The 21092-nt window shown below is 47.1% G+C and overlaps 1 protein-coding gene across 1 annotated transcript in view; it reads left to right on the top strand.

Moving 5' to 3' along the window:
• Positions 1-1330: 1330 nt before the first annotated feature.
• Positions 1331-21092, top strand: part of Grb10 (growth factor receptor bound protein 10) — a 155673-nt gene continuing 135911 nt past the window's right edge. The window contains exon 1 of the mRNA XM_048339576.1: positions 1331-1539. The gene's annotated coding sequence lies outside the window, so the exon portion shown is untranslated. The remainder of the gene's footprint in view (positions 1540-21092) is intronic.

The raw sequence follows: 21092 nt of genomic DNA, 5'->3' as shown, positions 1-21092 counted from the left end.
AGACGAAAAGCTAGAAATTTCAGCGAGACCTAGGGATGACCTTTCCATTGGTTACATCAGTCTGAAGGAGGGTGGGCAGGGGGAGGACAACCAATGCTAAGAAGCAGGAGCTCTAACAAAGGTCCCTAAACAAGAGCGTTGGGACAATACCTGGCTTTTAATGCTAGCCCGGCATTTTCCTTTCTGAAAGTTTCTTAACTTCTTGGAGATTTGATTTCCCACACCATACAGAAGGAATCTCCCTGGAACACCTCAGAAGTGTCCAAAGTGTGTGTGTGTGTGTGTGTGTGTGTGTGTGTGTGTGTGTGTGTGAAATACAAAAGTCTTCGACTTGCCCACAAAGCGTCTGCTCAATCAAGGGACGTTATTGTTACAACTAACTCCACGACGGGGGGGTGGGCACATGATTATTGTTATCCTGTGTGCACGACGATTTCGACCAGATAGAGACATGAAGAAGTGTGCTGCCGGGGGACGGTTTTTCTAGAACTTAGGAGCCCGTCCAGGAGTCACCTTATGTGTGTTTCAGGTCTGACTTCTTTGAATTCCCAGGACATCATTTTCAGGCGGGCCATTGTTGGGACACTGAAGCTTGGCTGCTTGCGTCCAGAAGGGGGAAAAAAATGGAAGGGCCTCCCCCTCCTCCCTTCCTCCCGGTACTCACGGGCAGACGTGGAGTCTGAGGCTCAGAGAGGTGAGGCCCCAAGACCTGAGCTGGTTGTGAGCAAACCCACGTTTTCCTGTTCTCGGGCGCGGGACCGCCTGCTCCCGACCTCGGGTCCGGCGGCGGCAGCCCGTCCCGCTCGACCCCTGCGGACGCACGCTCGCTCGTGTGCTTGGGTTTGGACTGAACAGTGCGGACTTTTCTTTTTTCTTTTTCTTTCTTTCTTTCTTGGGGTTGGTTTTTTTTTTTTTTTTTGAGTTTCAAACAATTCGCTTGCAAATTGCCTTTCGGGACAGGTCCGATTTGTCGTTGGCTGGCGCGGCCGCGAGAGCTTCGCCTTTGGCGCGGTCCGGCGTCTAGGGGTCCCGAAAGGCAAGAAAGAAGTGTGTGTGGGACCCCGCGCGCGCTGGCCTCGGGGCGGGAGCCTCCAGGAGCCTCGGGCCCCCGCGGCTGCTCGGCCTGGGCCCCGCGCCCCCCGCGCCACGCCCTGCGCCCAGGCCGCGGCTCCTCCCGCGCTGGCGGCCGCCGAGCGGTCCGGGCGGCGGCGGGCGGCGGGAGGAGGAGCAGGAAAAGCGGCCGGGGGAGGAGGCGGAGGCGGCGGCGGCGGAGGCGGAGGCGGGGAGGGCGGGCGGGGCCGCGAGAGTTTAAAGCCCATCGAGGGGGTGGGGAGGCCCCGAGGAGGCAGGAAGGGAAGGGAGCTGCGGCCAGTCGGGCGGGCAGGCTCGACTGTCTGTGACCCGCGGGAGCCCAAAGTTTCCGTGCAGCCTTTGGCAGCGCGGGCCGTCCGGGACCGTCCCACGCACCTCCTTCGCCCCGTGGGGACCCTGCGCCCGCCCGCGGCCACGCGGAGGCGGCGAGGAGCGGCGCCGCGGCAGGTACGGAGTTGGGCGGGGAGCGCGGCGGCAAGTTACTTTTGTGGTCCGCGCCCCGCGGCCCCGGGCCGGGCCGGGCGGGTCCCCGCGTCGTCATTGTCTGCGCGCTGGCCGGCCAGCCGCGGCTGGGGACGCCGGGCCCCGCGGAGGCGAGGCGGGCGGAAGGGCGTCGCCTGCGGGCTGGGGGCTTCGGCGTCCCCCAGGGCCCCTTGGCGAGTGGCGCTGGATGGCGGGACTTGGGGTGTCGAGTGCGGGGCCGGGGCGGGCCGGGCGCCCCGTTGCGCTCCCGACCCCTGGGGGGAGGTGTGGAGCCCGAGCGGCGCATTCTTGAACCATCTTGTCAGACGCCAGCGGCTTGGGGTGGGGGGGGGTTGGGGCGGGGGCTGCGGTCAAGGCCGCGTTCTCGGGGGCCACCGCCCTAGAGTGGTGGGCGCCCGGGCGCCCCTGGAGCCCCGGGTGCTCGGGCTGCGCGGCGGGGCCTCGGCGCGCGCGCCAGGCGGGCGGGGCAGCGGTGCCAGACACTCCCAAGTCCCGAGCGCGGCCCAGCCTCGGACGGAGGATCTTTTTCTTCTTCTTCCCTTTCTCCGTTCTTTCTTTCTCTCTCTCCCTCTCTCTTTCTTCTCCCCCGCCCCCCTTGATGCCGTGAGTGGCCCTGTTCACCCGCCGCTGGGGCCTTAACTTCAAGTTTGAGGGCTCGCGAACTAGCAGCCCGCCAGCCGTGGAAACGTGATAAGAGCGGGTACCGTTTGCAGAAGGAAATTTCTGATGCAACTCTCTGCCTATGCTGATTGCCTCCCTTCTTCCAAACGCCTGCCTAGCGAGGGCCCTGGAGCATGTGCGTTATGGAAATTAGGGTATTCTTTACTTTTTATTGTGTTCGTCTTTTCTTGAGGTTGGAAGAAAGGCGAACTTCTTATTGTTTGCTTTGACGGAAGCGTTGGGTAAAGTAGGAGAGCCACAGGTGATTTTTTTTATATTATTATTAAAACAAGCTTCTCCGATCTTTAGGATGCATTTGTAAGAATGTTTTCTTGCAAAGTGTTTCATTCAAGAGATGCAAATAAAAGACCAAAACAAGTAGCCGCTCGTGAGTAAATAAGCGATTATTGCACAACTTTCTCTTCGCCGCTGTTTTAAAAGGCCAGGCCCAGAAGACTTTGTTTCAGAAAATGCTGATTCAGCCGTTTGGAGCCCCCGAGTTTCAAAAATGGTGCTCCATTTCACGTTTCACTCCTCTTTATGAAGAACTCACGATGTTAGCGCAGCAACAAGGTTTACACAGGTTTGCACTCCAGAACTGGTAATATTTTAACAAGAGTTGACCTAGGGCTCCACTTTCCAGGAGGATAGATTGGGTGGACGCTAGCTTTCTTTTGCAGAAGAAATTCTCTTCGTGCTAAGGCAATGGGGAATTGTCTTTTAGGAGACTATTTTTAGTAAATACTTTTCTCAAAGTACTCTCCTAAAAGCCCCGAAGTCAAAGTGCTTCCATAATGATTCTTGAAGCCTAGGATTTTTTTTCTTTTCTGTTAAAAATCAAAACTCTAGGGTTACTTACTAAAGTTATTATTTGAGTTTTTCTGGGAGTATTTGAAAAAGAAAGACTGCCCAGGCCAATCCCCAGATTATGGGGAGGGAATCTGAGGACAGAGTTACACACCCAGCAGGCATTGCAGTAACTGAGAAGTGAGCCACTGATACTTTGGTAGCTTTTCACAGTTTACAAGACACTTTCAAAAACCTTGTTGCTTTTAATTCACCGCATGGACACTCTTGAACCCCATTTTACAGGTCTGGAAACCAAGGATCAGGAGGTTGGTTGGCCTTCTGGAGATCTTACAAAGCTTAGAACTAAGCTTAGTCTAAGCCTTGGATTTCTTTTGTTCCTGTGCATTTTATACCTCTGCAAAAGCACATTGGCTTCTGAAAGAGAAATGATCTGGAGGAGATTTGTCCTGCCTGCCACAGCCTCAGAACTTAGAGGCTCTGGAATGCGTCTTTAGTCCAGTGCCCCTCAGTCTTCAAGATTAATGCCATGTAGGGGGAGCCATTATCAACACTTTTTATTTTTATACTTGAATACGATTTGTTTCAAAGAAACACAGATTTGGCACTCATGAAATTATGATTAATTTTCTTTGTTTCCCAGAAGAAGAAACTTTGATATGCACAAGGTTATGAATAAGTTTTCTTCGTTTCAAGGGAAAAGCAACTTTGGTACTTATGAAAGTATGAATTCAGTATGGTGGAGTATTGTCATTTAAGTAGAAAAGCTGGGAACTGCCACATCATCTGGTGTTTGTTGCTTTTGAGAGCAGTGTTGGAGAAGTCAAAATGGCTTTCATTGCTGGATTAGAAAGCCAGAGCTGGAAAGGTTTGCGGTGGCCATCATAATCAGAGTTCAGGGCAGCACTCTGGTAACAATCACTGTTTTTCTAATAATAAACATTTAAAGCTAAGAGTTTCCCTCTATGCACTGCTTTGGCTGCACAAATTTTGCACACAAATTTTGATGCTCCAGTCATGATTTTCTAATGAATTCCAATTCAGCAATATGGGAAGTTATGGAAGGAATTGAGTTAGTCAATTGGTAGCCTGGCAAAGCAAGATGCCTTGGAATTTGGTTCTGCCTGCTAATGCTTTAATCCATTCAAGCACTGCACAGTAGTGAATTTACATTAGTATTAGAGTTACACATTTTTGGGGACTGTGTCTGTTCCAAGACACCCTTAAATCTGTCTGAGGAGCACTTTTGAACTGATCTCTGGAGGCTTTTGTCTACTCTCCTAAGAATCACAGGGCCTGATATAAGAGCAGGAAGGTTAAAACTATCCATCTGCCCGCTCATAGAAAAGCAGACTTCTTTTGCATAATGGAATGAAAGGTGGTGTGCTTTACCTCCGAGATGTCAACAACAAAAACCATTTTCTAGGATTATCAAAAATGATTTCTTAAGTAGTGATGAGTGTTTTTGTTTTCTGCTTTGGGATAGGACATGCCCCCTTCTCCCCATGCTAGTACATTTGTGTGGATTTTGGGACGATTTTCCTTGTTCGGATTCTAAATATGAGGAACTTGTTATTTGATCTGGGCCCAGCAACACAGCGGATTTGGCTGTTAACGTCCATCAGTCAATGGGAATATGTGCTAGAGAGGAAATGCCTTTCCCACCATTCCATTCCTGTTATGCTTTGTTTGACCAGAGCATTGGACAACACAAGCACTTAGGCACATTGCCTTGGCTTGACTCTTGGTCCTATTATGTGTCCATTGGCTTGGTGAGCCTTAACTAGCCTCAACTGTAGAGTGGAAATTATGGAACACACTCTCTCTCTCTCTCTCTCTCTCTCTCTCTCTCTCTCTCTCTCTCTCTCTCTCTCTCTCACCCTCTCCCTCTCTCCCCTCCTCTTCTCTCCCTCCTCCCCTTCCCTCCCCCCTCTCCCCCTCCCTCTCCCTTTCCCCCTTCCTCTCTTCCTCTCCCCCCTCTGTTTCCCTCTCCCTCTCCCTCTGTCCTCTTTCTCCTAGTAACAAGGCACATGGCACAGAAAGCTCAATGCTTGTTTGTCCTTATTGAGGGCCATTTCTATCTCCACAGTTCAGGCACAGCTTGAGGCTTGGGATGGATCTTCACTTGTAGTGCTGCATTGTGGATTGCTGTCTTTTGCCTATCTGTGCCCTCAGGTGTATCACTCTGGTGTGGCTCCATGGGTCTCTTGGCAGAAGAACTATGCCAGATGCTGGCAGATCTGGTCTCTACTCTTTGTCTTCTTATCACATAGGGGCCAATAGCTAGGGATTGTTAAGTTTGCTTATGTCATTTTTTAGCTTCCCCTCCCCTCCCTCCCTCCCTCCCTCCCTCCCTCCTTCCCTCCCTCCCTTCCTTCCTTCTTTTGTGTGTGTCTGTGTCTATGTGCTAATAGAGATTGGAATCCTACAGCCTTACTCATGCTAAGCAAACACTTTACTACTGAGCTACATCCCCTAACCCCTTATTTAAAAATTTAAGCTTTATCCCTAGAAGTGGTAGCTTCCAACTGTAACTTTCTATAATACAGTCCCATTTATGATACCAGAAATCTAATATAGGTTGAACATCCCTAATCTGAGAATTGGAAATAAAAAAATGTCCCAAAGTCTGAAATTCGGTGCTATAAGTGGAAAGTTTATTTCAGGCACAAAATTATTTAAAAATATGGTGTGTAATTACCTTAAGGCTATGTGTATATAATATGTTTAAGCTTGAGTCTCATCCCCAAGATATCTCATTATGCAAATATTCCAAAATAAAACACCCTCCTATACAAGAAATCCTCTTGATCCCAAGAACTTCAGATAAATACCCATAGCACAGTAATTTTAGGATGTTCTTTTCTAAAGCTCAGTGACCAAAAGCTACTATAAGTGCCTTCTAAAGTTTTAAGTTTGGGAGTTTCCACAGAAGCCTCCGGAGTGAGGAGAGTACTTCTCACTGAGTCTGGGAGAGCTGCCTTTACAGGTCTCCATGTTAGGTGGAAACCTTTACTTGCCCTCATAGGTGGCTTCAGCCAGAGCCCGTGGCATCCATCTTTCCACCCGGACTGAACATGGCCAAGTCCAGGCTGTGGTGTGTGACTTTTCGGAGATCCCCTGAGTTGCCATTTCTAGGGATCTTCCTGTTCTCTTTCGATGGAAATTGTGTGGATATCACAGGAACTTTTCCAGGATGTTCCTAGAGAGATGAGAACATTATGAGAATATTGTATGGCCTGCATCTCCTCATTGGGATGCTGGAGCCTAGGAGGAGGGAGAAGGTAGGAAGCTTCCTTGTTGGGTCATCCCTTTACATCAGGCCTTGCCTGGCCCTGCTCTGTGCTCTGGGGCCCACAAGGCTATGTGGACACAAGCAGCCCCTGTTGAGGGCCTCACTCTGCAGCTGGGGTACTGCTTCTGCCTCCACACCTATCCCTAGGGCGCCACTCTGTTCATCTGGAAGGTCACCTGGCTTTGCAATTCCTCAATTCCCAGAGCAGACTTTTTTTCCCCCTCTCTCGCAACTTTATTTGATTTTCTAATTGTGTATACTGTCAGAGTTCTAAACAAACTCCTCACTAATACAGTGCACCTTCCTAGATCCCGGTATTTTAGCTGCTTCCTTGATTTCCTCCAAAAGAAGGTAAAGATTTCACCTTCTTTAGTCATCCTGCCCTGATTCCTCCCCTCCCCCCTTTGGTAAATTTGGCTATATCAGAATGCAGAGTAGTCACAGTCTCCTGAAGGCTGCTCATATCTGAGCCATGTACTATATTGTGAAGACTTACTATTTTGTAAGACGTTTTGTTTTCTCTTGATATCTTTTTTTGTGTGTGTGCTTAGATGTTTTTATATCCGTATCACCTCTGTGTCCCCCAAACTTACCCAGTTGTGTGTATCTGGGGTTGCATTATATAATCTCTCAGTTTCATCTTTTGAGAGCTTTCTCCCAGGTGCCCTTTGGCCATGTAGATGGTTACTTAGGGCTCCCTGCACAGCTGTCAACTTGGAATCGCCTCCATCATCCTAGAAATGCCCTTTGCTTTTTCTCTTGGGTCTCATGATTTCTACTTTCTTGGCTTATTCCCAAAATTTGATGGAGAACATTTCTATAATGGCTTCCAAGAAAATAGAGACAAAGAATGTAAATTTTTGAGGTCTCGCTTGGATGAAAGTGTCCTTATTCTAACCCCATAGTTACTAATTTGTCTGAATATAGATTAATAAATTGAAGATACTTTCTCTCAAAATTCTTGAAGGCAGGCCACTGTGTTTAGGAAGCAGGGAGTTGAGAATGAGGCTCATATGCTCTCATGTTAGAGGCTTGGTATGGACATCTGAGGCTTTTTCTGTCCATCCACTTCAGAAGCACCTGGCTAAGAAGCTAGACTGAGCTGTGAGTAGTGTCTTTGCCTGGCTTTCTGTGGATGGATGCCTGGCTTGTAGTGTGGACACTCCTGACCCCCGTGCCTTAGTGTTTCTTCTTCCCTCAGAAATGGTACTCAGGGTGCATTTGACCCAAGTCGATTTAGTCTAGGGCCAAAGGCTTGGTCATGCCTGCCAACCCCTGCCCAGACCTGTCTCACTTCTCCAAAGAAGTCCCACACCTTCCCCACTTGTGGGAGCTGGGCTGAGGACCCCGAGATCTCTCTGCTCCTTAGACTTCCAACTCATCCTTTTGTTTTGGATTCTACCTTTCCTCCATTTTTAGATATAAATGGTAGTTACAGATCCTGTGATACCAAGCTATGTGTCTTGCTTTTGGCCTAGCTTTCATCTCTTATGCAGTCAGTTACCCTTTGCCCACTGCCTTCGGTGTCTTTTAAAGATTCTCTTCTTGTTGTGACAGATCAAAATGTGTGTCCAGTGGGTCACAAGGCACAGGCCTGGAGGGTGGCTGTGCTGTTTAGGCAAAGGTGATCTCCCTCCAGGCTCAGAGCAGGTTTAGGGACATGTAAAGCCACTTTTTCAGGGGTTGACTGCAGAGGGAACCCAGATTCTTCTGCTAGTATCTTACCCTATGCTTTGAGCATGTCACCTAATTTCACTGAGGTTGATTTTTTTAGAAACTCTGAGTTGGATGCTTGCTTCCAACTGTAGTTTTTTCAGTGTGCTATTTACTCTGAAACATCTCCACTGAAGAGGGCCCCAACAAGAGTTTCCAGCCTTCCCACCTTTGGTGATAAGGAGCTGGGCGGGCTGTTTGTGGTCAGACTGAGAGAAGGGCTTGTTGCTTTGTGATTTGGGGCTTAACACCCTGCTGGTGGCCTATTCTCAGAACCCGGCTCAAATCTGCTTTTGTCAATCTACTTTACAGTACAGGCATGACCCCCTTGGAGTCCGCCCTAGGGTGTTCAGCTGTGGTTTCCTTTGGTGCTTTGGAGGACCTGAGCCCACCTCCCATTCTGCTGGCTGTGGGCAGCTTTTTGGCAGATGAGCATTTTTGAAGCTTCCTGCCCCTTCTGCAGAATATAGTGCAGTACCTCAGTTTCCAAATTTGTTGCTCCCTGTTGACTCTTGCTGTGCTTGCTGCCATCTAGCTTTTTCTCACCATATTCTCTGCTTAGAGGGGTATAAAATCTACTGCTTACCAGCTCTGTGCCCTTGTAAAAGTCACAAAGATCTCCAACCCTTTTCTGCCTCCTTTATTACAGATTTCTGTTTATACACAGTTGGCTTTCCGTATTTATGGTCCAGCATCTACAAATTCCAGCAACTATGGGTCAAAAATATTCATAAATATTGCTTTTGTACTCAACTTTTTCTCAATATTGTCCCCTAACAATACATTGCTAATGATTATTCACATAACATTTACATGTACCAGGTACTTTAAGTAATCTATTGGTGATTTAGAGTACACAGAAAGGATGTGTGTTGGTTATCTGCAAACATGTCATTTTATATAGGGGACATGAGCATTGGGGGACTTTTGGTATCTGTGGGAGTTCTGAAACCAATCTCTGGGGGATGTTGAGAGACAGTGATACGTGTGTGTAAGATCACAAATGACAACTAATCTACCTTTTTGCTTCCTTTGTTGCAAGCATATGTGTGTATGTGTGTGTATAAGGTGACTAGCACACATTGATACACTATTTTCTTGCTGTGTCTATGTAAATGGATCCCTACTTTCTCATTGATGTCCAATAGCATTATGCCTATGGCTCCCAGGAGTTTCTTCCTTTCCAGTTCCTGTTCTGACCATTTGGGGAAGGGGTGAAAGCGATCCTGGAAACCTAGGACGAGCCAGCCTTGGCCATGCAACCCCCCCCCCCCCGCATCTCTCCTCCCCTCGCATCTCTTCTCCCCCCCCCCCCACCCCTCTGACACTGGTTTTGAGATGGGCCCTTACTGGTAGCTCGCCTGACTTTTGGTGGGCCCAGCACACAGCCCCGTGCTCTGTACGTGGTTTAACGGGTGGACATGGAGGACTTCCGCGGCAGGAGCGCGGCCAAGCAGCGCGTTCTTGCCCATCAGGGCGGAGTGGGCCTGTGGGGGAGGGGAGGTAGCGTTGCAGGGAGCAAGAGGTTCTTCAGGGTTGCCATGAGAACCAGGGATCCAGGGATTGGGCAGCAGAAGGCCCCCGCTGGGCCTCGGGGCGTGGCTGCGTCACATGGGTTCGGTCCCGGGGTTCCCGTAGTGCGCAAGGACCCAGCCGCGTCCCTCGTCCTCCTGGTCCTCACGGTTGCCTGGTTCCCTGGAAGCCGAGGAGCGTGGTGGAGGACTCGGGACCGGTTCGGCCGCACAGGCCTCCTGGCACCTGTGCAGAGATGGGGGTGGGTCCAGTCGGGCACGTTCGGGAGGCGGGGCGGGATCGCACCCTTGCCGGGATGGCGTTCCCGGAGGCGGTGTGTAGGTTCGCTTAGCGTGTTCGCGCGCGTTCGCCTGGAATCCGCGGCAGCTCTGGCCTCGCGTTCGGTTAGCCTGCGCTGCAGGCCCTGGGTTGGGGCCGAGCCTTGGAGAGCCGAGGCGAGCCGCGAGTCCGGGAGCTGTCCATGCCTGCCGAGCGCTGTCCACGCGCCGGGCGCTGCCGGGCTCGGAAGTCCTCCTCCGGCCGGCAGCGCGCACGCAGCGACCCCGTGCGGCAAAGGCTGCGTTAGCCGGTGTTCCAGGTACGCAGGTGGGCTCCGCCATCGGGATGAGTTGGGGGGGGGGTCTGGAGGTAAGGGGGACCAGCCAAGGTCACGGTGGTCAGCCGGGAAGGATCGGCCCAGTGCAGTGGTGCGCCCCGGTGTGGTGCGCCCGGGCGCGAGCGAGCGAGCTAGCGATCGGCAGCTCGCCGGCAAAGCTCGCGAGCGAGCGCGAACGCCTGGCGGTCTCGGCCGCGCCGCGCCGTGCTGCGCTGTGCCGCGCCGCACGCCCGGCCGCCGCTTGCCAGCTCTCCGGGCTGTCCGGGATCGCGAGAACCTCTGTGGGTGTTCGCCACAGGGCAGTATTATGTAACCATTTTTTATTAAAAAATATCTTGGTTGTTCAGTATTATGTAACAAATAGTAACTGTACCCGCGTAAACCGCGAACGAACTCGGAAACGGAGCCTCCGCGCTTAGCCAAGTGGAGGGTAGCGGTGCGGGAACTAGCCGGCTTGGGGTACGCGCGGAGACGGGCATCCGGGGTAACTGGACCTTTTTTTTTTTAATAAAAAAAAAATTTCCCTGCTCTCTGTTAAAAATGGAATACTGGTGTCTACTGGATCGTCTTTTAAACATTGCTAGAGTGTAATCCGGCATAAAAGCCTTGGAAAAACACAGCTTGTTACTGCGTCCGGATCCATGGGGGGGGGGGGGGGAACTACCTCCTACTCCGAAGGGAAATAGCCATTGAGGAAAACTAAATGAGGAACATATCTGTCATCAGTTTCACATTTTTGATGGAGTTCACCAAATTGTGCATACGTCCGCGTAGATCTTGATCTTGAGGGGGGGGAAATAACAGTCGGATCACCTGTTTACACGTTGACTGGCCCTTTCATCAGCTGCCATTTTTCTTTGATGGCAGGAGCCCCTGCTAGTGGATTAAAGGAGGCCTGGACAGAGGAGCAGGCACCCAGTTAGCTATTGTCCGGGGACCCCACGGTCTGTGCTGGGGAGCAGTCTGGCTCCTAGGCCAGTCAGTAAAAAGTGGGTGTTTTTCGTCGTCGTCGTTAGCTTTAAGACTTAAATGCAGTAAATGACTGCGGGATTTTGACCTGTTGGTGGCTAGGGGAGTTTGTAGTACTGCCTGTATTCAACCGCCTGTCTCTGCTCCTTTCCTTTTCTGCCTGCTTGATAGGGCCTGTCCCTGTTTGCAGTAGGAACAGTTACTCCAGTTTGCCCCTTTAGTTTCAGCCCCACTGTATTTTAAACATTTTGGGTTAAGGAAGAGGGACGTCGACAAGGGGAGACAGGGCTTATTGGGCTTTTCCATCTATCCCGACAAGAAGGATGGCAAAGGACACTTTATATTTCTTTTCTAAGAACCTATGCAACGAATTAAGATGAATTGCAGGGTGGGTGTGAGGTCATGGTGTAGACCTGGGTTGAATCCCTTTGTGCTTTTTGTCCCTCCCTGTTTCTGGAAAACAAGGAAAGTAGTTCCTCTCTTGCAGAATTGAGGATGGTGGACACCTAAGTGTGGAGGGAGACAGTCGATGGGGTTCATGGCATTTTCAGTAGAGGTTTGAAAGGAGGTAAGGCCAGTTCCAGTTTGGTAAAATAAAAAATGTGAGTTATTTTTAATTCCCAAACCTCTCCTAAGCATTTCCATGAGCAGTTACTCCTCCAGCCCTCATGTAATTACCACCCAGAACTGGGCTTCTGAACTTTCAGAGAACACTGCATCTTTTGAATTTTAGAATTAGGTGACATTTAGGCAACAGTCTGAACTCATTGACGTTCAGCCCTGTGGTCCTCCCCAAAGCCAGTGGCTTCTTGGAGTATGTGCTTGTGAGTTAGTGAGAATGTCTTAGGAAACTCGTGCGGACTGGCACTGTTTTACATTCCTTCCAGACTGCTCTGATGATGCCCAGGTGGCAGAATATGTGGGAAAAGAACTGCAATTTCATGGTTTGAGCTCTGAACACTCACTGTTCCACGGGTATCGCCACTTAGCTCAGTGCAGCTGACTTGCTGAGCCTGGGAAATGGAGTCCCTGCCATTTCTGAGAGGCACACACCCCAGGTGACTCTTAATGGGCACAACACTGGATGACAGATGCTGTGTTTTGGGCCTTGTCACCACGTGGCCTTCTGGTGATTAGGTCAGAAAGTTGGCAGCTCCCATCTGGCAGAGTTACTGCCTTCACTAGAGGGACAAGGGCAGAAAGAGGGGTGGTGTGGAGGCAGTCTGACCCAGGGAGGTCTGGAAGCATGTGTCATAAGAGAGGTCTTTGTGTGGGCCTCCTTGTTCTCTCTTATTCGATCATACTTAAAAAAAGGAATTGGCTCAGTCCCCAGGGCTCACCCGGCTCCACCCGGTACAGGACACTGAGAAGCAGATCTGGCAGTTGGCACGCCACTTGTGGCATCCAAAATTAGTGTGATGGACCCTATTTACTCTTAATCCATAGAATTCACTCCAGAGGGTGCTCGACTTGTTATGGTTTTACTTGTAATTTTCCAACTTTATGGTGATGTGAAAGCAGTATGCATTCAGTAAGAAAGCGTTCTTCGAGTTCTGAGTTTTGATCTTTTTCTTGGGCTAGAGATATGTGCTACAGTCCTCTGTTGTGATTCTTGGCAGAGGCGAGTGAGCCACAGCTCCCAGACAGCCACGCGATCATGAGAAGGAACAACTGACCCTCTGTAGTGTACTGACTTGCTATGATGTGCCCATAGGTTGGCTCAGGGAAATGTATTTCAGTTTACGGTATTTTTAACTTATGGTGGGTTTGTTGAGACATAACCGCATTGTAAGTCTATGACTATCCGTAGTTGGAAATGACCCACAAAGACCTAACCCATCCCAAATGCTATCTGCCCATGAACTTTTTTTCCATAAAGGTCTTATTTGGATTTCTTCAGGAAAAATACTCCCCTTCTAGTTTCCATGGGCAGTGGGTTTTATTCCTCTTAAGATCAGTGAAACTTAATGGCTCAGGAAAATACTGAGTTCTGGCTAGAAAGGGGGCAGCAGGCTGTATTTATGAGGTGTATTGGATTCTTTTCTTTTGTTCTCTGTTTCCCCATGCAGAGGGTCTAAGACTTAACTTTTAGAACATTCCTGGTCTGTGCAGAGTTGCCTGCAGGCATTTACAGGCATCTAAACTGAAATGGAGGTGCCCCAGGCTGGAATCTGATGTTAGATGGTGGCGCTGGAAGGGAGACAAACCGAAATATGTAAAAAGTCCCTTTAAGTCACCTCCTCAGGGAGGGTTTCCCTCTTCAGTGCTAGTCTGGAAGCTGGCTCCTCCATTTTGTAAAGGGAATACTGATGGCTCTGTCATACGAGTTCATTTTCTTTTATTTCTTTCTTTTTAAAGTTTGCTTTTCCTACTGATGCCAATGCTGCTCTGAATGGTTGTTTAGCATTAGGTGGGGTGAGAATTTCAAGGAGAGCTCTGATGCCTTTTGACAGTGCCACTTCCTGACACTCATTCAACAGATGTCTGAGGAGTCAGGCTGTCTCCCTTGTTCCTGTCCCACTTAAGACTGAAGCAGCGAAAATCCTTCAGTGTTGGAAAGGAGATGAGTAGAAGGATGGGCTCAGAATGACTCAACAGTAAACCACAGGGGTGTAAGAGTTGTCCTTTATCCCCCAGAGATGAACTTAGACCCCCACAGGATGCCTGCAGCTATGGGACAGTACCTGTGCAAGTCTGCTTTCTATTACAGCAACAAATACTGAAGATAATCAGCTTAAAAAGAGGGAAGGCTTATTTTAGTCCATGGTTTCAGCAAGTAGTTGTTTGGCCTTTGTTGCTTTTGGCCTTGTGGCAGCATAGTACGTCATGGTAGGCAGCTCGTGGTAGGAGGTTGGGGGGTGGGGGGCCAAGGTGGGAAGGAGCTAGGGAAGGAGAGAGAGTGAGCACCTCAATAGTGTTCCATATTCCCCTTCAAAGACCTTAAACCTCTTATAAGGACCCACCTCAAAGGTTTCCACCACCTTCCATTAGTGTCAAGCCATAGTCCAGTCCTCTTACACACAAGCCCTTGGAGACATCCCAGTTCCAAACTGTAGCAGTACTGAACCTTATGTATTGTGATTTCTTCCTATACATGTGCACCTACAAAAAGTTTAATTTATAAATTAGGCATGGTTTATTTCTGGAATTTTCCATTTAATCTTTTCACACACTGCTTCACCCCAGTTAACTGAAACCACAGAATTAGAAACTTTAAGGAGGAATTATGATAGTGATTATTAATATATTTTCCATTTATTTAGTGTCTTGAAGGAGATAGCACATTTCAGTTCTGATACAAGTTGAGTATTAGCAGTTGCCATTTAGTACCATCACACTTTTTGAAATGTGAATCTCCTAGGAATCATGTTCAAGTCCAGCTTCGGTACTTAATGTGGTGTGGGACCTGAATTCCTCCTTTCCCCCCTGGACGGCTTACCAGAGACCCATGCTTTGTACAGTTAGGACTTGATACAGACACCGCCATTTTCTCTTTTGTTCCTCTTTCACTAGAAATTCTCCTCTAAGGACACATACTTTAAGAGCTATTATTAAGAACATTCTTACTTGATCCAGGAATTTTTGCCAAGGCTTTCCTGCGATTAGCTTTACATTCTTCTAAGTGGTATGGTTTCAATGTGCCCCTACTTTATGCCGATGGTAAGTAAGTATTTGAAGCATACTGCTTAGGCAATTGTGGGCTTTCTCTAGGGTTTACTTGGTGGCTTTTCTTTAGAATGATAGAACACGTTTAGGGAGGCCTGGAACCTTTTGAATCTTGAATGGATTAGGAGGCCCTGCCTTTCTTTGAACTGAGAAAATAAACTATGGTGGTTCAAAATTTTAGGGAACACAGAACTTGTTTTATGCTGATTATTTCATGGGGATGTCTTCCTTTAAAAAATAAACCAGTGTTACTGAGATTTAATTCAGATGCCCTGTAATTTTCCTGTTTAAATTTAAAGTGTGCAATTTGATTACAATTAGTATATTCATAGGTCCATGCATTTGTATGTATGCATATACTTTCTGTATGCATACACTTAACCTTTCAATGATCTGAATGCAGCACCCCAAATTCATGTGTTGAAATGTAGTGGCCATTGTGATAGTATTAAAAGTTAGAGCCCTTGTGAGGTGGTTAGGTCAGAAGGGCAAAGACCTCATGAATGGGATTAGGGCTTTAATAAAAGGGCTGGTGGAGGTGGAGCCACTCTGTTCTGTTCTTGGGACATGTGAGGATAATCTATCCCTGTGGAGGAGGCAGCAAGATACCATCTTGGAAGCTGAGAGTGATCCTTTGAGGACACTTGTGAATTCCAGTCTCTAGAACTAGGCAAAATAAATGTCTATGCTTATTCAAAATCCAGTGTGTGATATTTTGGTTTAGCAGCACAGACTAAGACATTTGTGCCGAGAATGAGGTGTTACTATAACTAATACCTAAAAATGGGGACATGGCACTGAAATGAGTCATGAGTCATAGCTGGAACAGTTTGGAAGTTCTAGAAAAATAAATGGAATGTGAAGGCTGATTCTGGTGAGGGCCCAGACCATGTGGAGAGTGTGGCTCTTCTTAGAAATGATCAAAGTTGGAGTAATGCAATACTAGTAGAAAAAGGTATCATAACTCCCATTCTGATGAGATTTAGTCAGAAATACATGTATTTTATGGAGAACTAGAAGAAGGGCCATACTTGTAAGAAAATGGCAAAGAATCCAGCTGTACCCATGTCTGCCCTTGGGCTTTGTGGAGGGCAGAATTAAAAAGCAGTGAGCTAGGATATTAAACAGACAAAATTTCTAAGCAAAGTGTTTACAACACTGCATTGGCTTCCCTTAATAGAGTTTTGGGGTCAGCGATCACTACTGAGAGACCCTTGGGAGCAATACCTAGTGATATCCCCTTGGCAGAGACCCCTTGAGATCCAGTAACTTTAAAATCAATAGTCTTATCCAGGCACCAGTGTAATCTCAGAAGGCTGAGATCTAAGGATCGTGGTTCAAAGTCAGCCCAGACAATAAAGTCTTTGAGACTTTTATCACCAATTAACCACCAAAAATCTGGAACTGGAGGTGTTTGTGGCTCAAGTGGTAGAGTTTTAGACTTCAGAAAAAAAACTCAGGGACAGCGACAGCACCCAGGCCATGAGTTCAAACCCTAGGACTAGCGCACATGCGCGCACGCGCACACGCACACACACCCACACCCACACCCACACACACACCATTAGTCTTGGGGAGCTATGGGTATTGGACTCTAACTGATGAAGTGTAGGGGATGAACCTCAAAGCCTTGGAGGCTCTTCAGTGTGTCCAAAAGGTGGGTTAGGGGATCAAAATTGATTCTCTAGATTCATTTTACTGTTGTCCTGTTGGGTTTGGGGATTTGCTCCAGACTTGTTAGCCCTCACTTCTTTCCTGTTTCTTCATTTCAGAGTAGAAATACATGTCCTGTATCTGTCACTCTGTTGCATTTAGAAGCACGTAACTTGCTTGATTTCACAGGTTCATAGCTCAGGAGCATGTTGCCTCAAGATGAAACATACCCTTGAATCTCATTGATACCAGATTTAGGTGATTTTTAGGTGAAATTCCTCAATTTAGACTTTTTGAGTTTGGTACTGCAGTGAGTATGGCAGGGGACTATAGAGAAAGATTTTTGAGGGCCATAGGCTAGATGACTATAATTCAAATGCTTTGTCCCTTGCGAAATGCATGTTGAGATGTAATCAGCACCCTGGTATTGAGAGGTGTGGCCTGTGGAGTATCCTGTGGGCTCTACCCTCATGAATGGGAGTAGTGCTCTTATAAAAGGGTTGGAGCTGGTTAAGATCATCCTTTCACTGTTCTTTCATGTGAGGACACAGCCTCCACTAAATGCTGGCACCTTGGTCTTCGACTACTAAGCCTACAGGATTGCCATGTTTGTCTGTTTTTTACCTGGTGGTACTCAGGGCATGCACTTAATAAATAAGCAAGTGCTCTTGGACTTGAGCTATCTCTGGCCTAAATTTCTGTTCTTAGTTATCACTCTCAGGTATTTGATTATAGCATCACAAGAGACTTAAGAGATATACATTTACATAAAATATGAAACCAAGATATTTACAGGTATGTTTAGCCACTTTTACTATTATTGTATAGTCAAAAACAATTTCATATCCTCCAAAAGAATAGCTTCTTGACCTTGTATGCTTGACTATCAACCCATTCCTACCTTCTCCATTTTTCCTAACTAATTTAAGAAGTCTACTTTCTGTCTTCACAGATTTCCTTGTTCAGAATACATCATACACTTGTGACTAGCTCCTTCTGCATAGCAAAAAGTTTTCAAAGTATATCCAGGTGGTAGAACATTTCTTTGTTGGCTTATATTCCACTGAATACAAACAACACCGTTAGCGTATCGATCCCATTGTGGATAGATATTCATGTTGTTTCCTACCATTTGACTCTTATAAATAATGGCTTTATGGACCTTAGTGTACCCTTTGAGTACTTGCTTCCAGCCTTTTTGCAGCCTGTGTCTAAACTCAGAATTGTTTGATCATTTAGTAGTTCCGTATTTAGCTTTTGGGGGAATTGTCAAAGTTTTTCACAGTTGCTGTACCATTTTATATTCTTGTCAGAATGTACAAGGGTCTCATCTTTTCTACTTGTTTTCTATTATTGTTATTATTATATAATTACTATAATTATGATAGCTATAATAATTATTGCATCCTAGTAAGTGTTAATTAGCTTCTATGTTCTGTTTTGTTCTCTCTCTCTTTTTGGCAGTACTGGAGTTTGAACTCAGGACTTCAAGCTGGCTAGGCAGGCACTGTACCATATGAACCATGCTTACAATCCTTTGGGCTCTGTCCACCATTTTTGAGCTTTAAAAAGTCTTGATTTCTCCCCTCCAGGCCCCTGCTAGCCAGGCCTGTGATCCTCCTGCTTATATTCCCCGCTGTAGCTGGGATAAAAGGCTTTAACAGTATGTGCCACAACATCCAGCATTTTTTAAGATGGGATCGCATGGACTTTTTGCCCAGGTTGGATCTGAACCACAATCCTTCAGTTATCTTCCTTTGTTGCTGGAATGACAGGCATGTACCACCAATAGCCACTCTTGAATCCTGTTTTGGTCTGAGATACCCTCAAACTACAATCTTCCCCATCTTTGCCTTTTGAGCAGCTAGCATTTTATACGTGAGTCACAGGCTTCTAGTCTCTCTGTGATTTTACTTTGCATTTTGGTATTGAATTGTAGGAATTTTTCATATATCCTAAACACTAATTCCCTTACAGGAATATGGTTTGAAGCTATGCTGTACCTTTCTGTGGGTTTTCTTTTCATTGGTAGGTTTTTATGATGCATAGAAGTTTTAACTTTTTTGGATAAAGTTCAGTTTGTTTATCTCTCTTTTGTCTGTGATGTTGGTATCAAAGATGAAGGGTCAGTATTAAATCTACTGTCCTAAAGATTAATCCTATGTTTTATTGTAATGGTTATGTGAAGATTATTTTGCTCTAATTTTAGTATTACTGCTTTTTTTTCAGTTTGTGTGCCTTTTATTTATTTTTCTTGCTTAGTTACTATGGCTAGGACTTCTAATACTGCACTGAATAGAAGTGGCAAAAGGGATAATCTCTTTGCTTACTGAGTAAGAAGTTAACTGTGAATGTCTCACAAATCCTGGCACAGTGTTAGTTGATGAATATTAACTTCCTTTTTCCTATTGCTAGGAGAATTACTCCCTGGTGATAGTTTTTCAAGAAAGATTCTGTATTCTTCTGCAGTCCTGAGACTATAAAGCCCTAGAATTACAAGGTAGCTAGACCCAAGAAAATGCCCCTCTCTGCCCATGGGAACATAGCTAATATTACTTTGTCTGTAATATCATTTCACCTTTGTTTCTAGACATGTAACATTTTTTTCCCCTAATACTGGCGCCTGCATTCCAGGCCTTGTGCTCTTTGCTTTTCCCTTAAGGCTGATGCGTTGTCTCTTGAGCCACATCTTCACCTCCATCTTTTTGATGGTTAGTTGGAGATAAGAATCTCAGATTTGTCTCCTCAGGGAAGTTTTGAACTGTGATTCTAAGATCTTGGTTTTCTAAGTACCTAGGATTATGCATAAGTCACTGGTGGCTAGATATGTAGCCATTTTGTAATTTGAAGCCTTTTTGTAGTTGGTAGCCATTTTGTAGTTGGTAGCCATTTTGTTGTTTTGGGTGTTGAGTTTTGAGTATAGCAGTGTTCCCCACAGGTTCCTGTGTTGAAGTGTTGGTCCTCAGCTAGTGGAACTATTTTGGAAGGTGGTGGAAACTTGTAAAAGCCAGGACCCAGTAGGAGGGAGTGGGTCTCTGGAGGTATGCTTCTGAGGGGATATCTTGCCCCAAGCCTCTTCCTGTCTCTGCGTCTAGACTGCTTTGAGATATCCCTCGGCCGTGATGCTCTGTCTAACCACAAGCTCATAGCATTGTAGACAACCAACCATGAACTGAAACCTCAGAAACCATGAGTCAAAATAAATCGTTGCTCCTTTTAAGTTGTCCTCTCCGGTATTTTTCATGGTGAGGAGAAACGTATACAAATGGTCTTTTGGAAATGGGCAGTGGCATGCAGGAAATCTTGTACCAAGATTCTTATAATTCAATCCAAGTTTTTGTTCTTGCTTTTCATTTTTATTATATTTTTATTTTTGCTAGGCATAAAACCCAGGGTCACACATATGCCAGCACCTAAGATTAGGCTCTCTTGATCACAGAGGAGCAACTGTTTTCAGCTTGTGCTGATTCTAGCTTGTACCTCTGAGCTCAGCCCTATTCCTTTTTGACACGTCAGGACGATCGAGCCTCTGGATCGGCCGTGGTGATGAATGAGGACATCTGACTAGATATGTACCCCCATTGCACTTTCCACTCCGAGTTTAGTGCCAGGTTTAGGGCACAGGTATGACATTCTAGTTAGGATGACTCTGTAACACTCCAGGGTTGTCATTTCCTTCCCAAAGAAGGGAGAACTTTTTTATCCTTGTAATAATATACGGTTTCTTCAAGATAGAAGTAAAAGGCACGGTGATGGTCCTTGCCTCATTGGGAGAGTATGGCTCACATTCACAAGTCAGAAATAGATCTTCCTTCAAGTGCTATGTTTCGTGCTGGCCATGTGCAGAGGGGGACATTGTCCTGAGGCTCCAGGGGCCAGAGGAGGAGGGGGAGGAGAGGGGAGGATTGGGATGCACCAGTTGTTCTCTGGAGCCTCGTGGTTCATTCCTCTTCCTAGGCAGCAGCCTCAACTTTCAACAGTTGGAACTGAAGGACATAGATAGCTGGGGTCAGTACAAGTTGAGAACAGTTGCTCTTCTGTGTTGGGGAGGGCCTAATCTTGAGCGCTGGTGTGTGCTGTTGAGTTTGGCTCCGCTGTTCACACTGGCCGAGGGAAGATGGACAAACTCTGGCCGCCTGTGGGTGTTGGCCAGCCCAAGGAGGCAGTCTGTCACGCGGGCTGCACTTCACCCCAGGCCAGGGCTACAACTTTGCTTGGAAACTGGAAATACTGGACCTATGACATTTTCCTTCTGTCTCTCCCCATTTGTGGGGCTAGTTGGGGAGGCCTTGGAAGAGCATTCTAAATGACAGGGCTATACATCTTGCCAGAATCAACAAGCAGGATAGGGCTTCAGGGAGCACAGCTGAGCTACTTCTCAAACACACTGACCCTCCTGGGCCCCCTGCTCGTCCCTTGAGTTGGAGAATGGAATGTATTGCCCCACCCTGCTTTGCTGGGGTGACGTGCGCAGCTTGCTGAACGTGGTCTGGCTAGTGATGTTCATGTGTGTGGCCAAATCTCAGGTAAAAAGTTCTGAAACTCAGTGTGGTTTTTTTGAAAAAGAAAAATCCTTTTGAATGAAGTCTCTTCAGGGTCTTACTCTATAAAAGCATTCTCTGTAGA

The sequence above is a fragment of the Perognathus longimembris genome, chromosome 2 (genome assembly GCF_023159225.1).
Source record: "Perognathus longimembris pacificus isolate PPM17 chromosome 2, ASM2315922v1, whole genome shotgun sequence".
NCBI classification, from domain to species: domain Eukaryota; kingdom Metazoa; phylum Chordata; class Mammalia; order Rodentia; family Heteromyidae; genus Perognathus; species Perognathus longimembris.
Note: the sequence above shows the minus strand (reverse complement) of the source record. Positions and strands in the feature narration are given on the sequence as shown.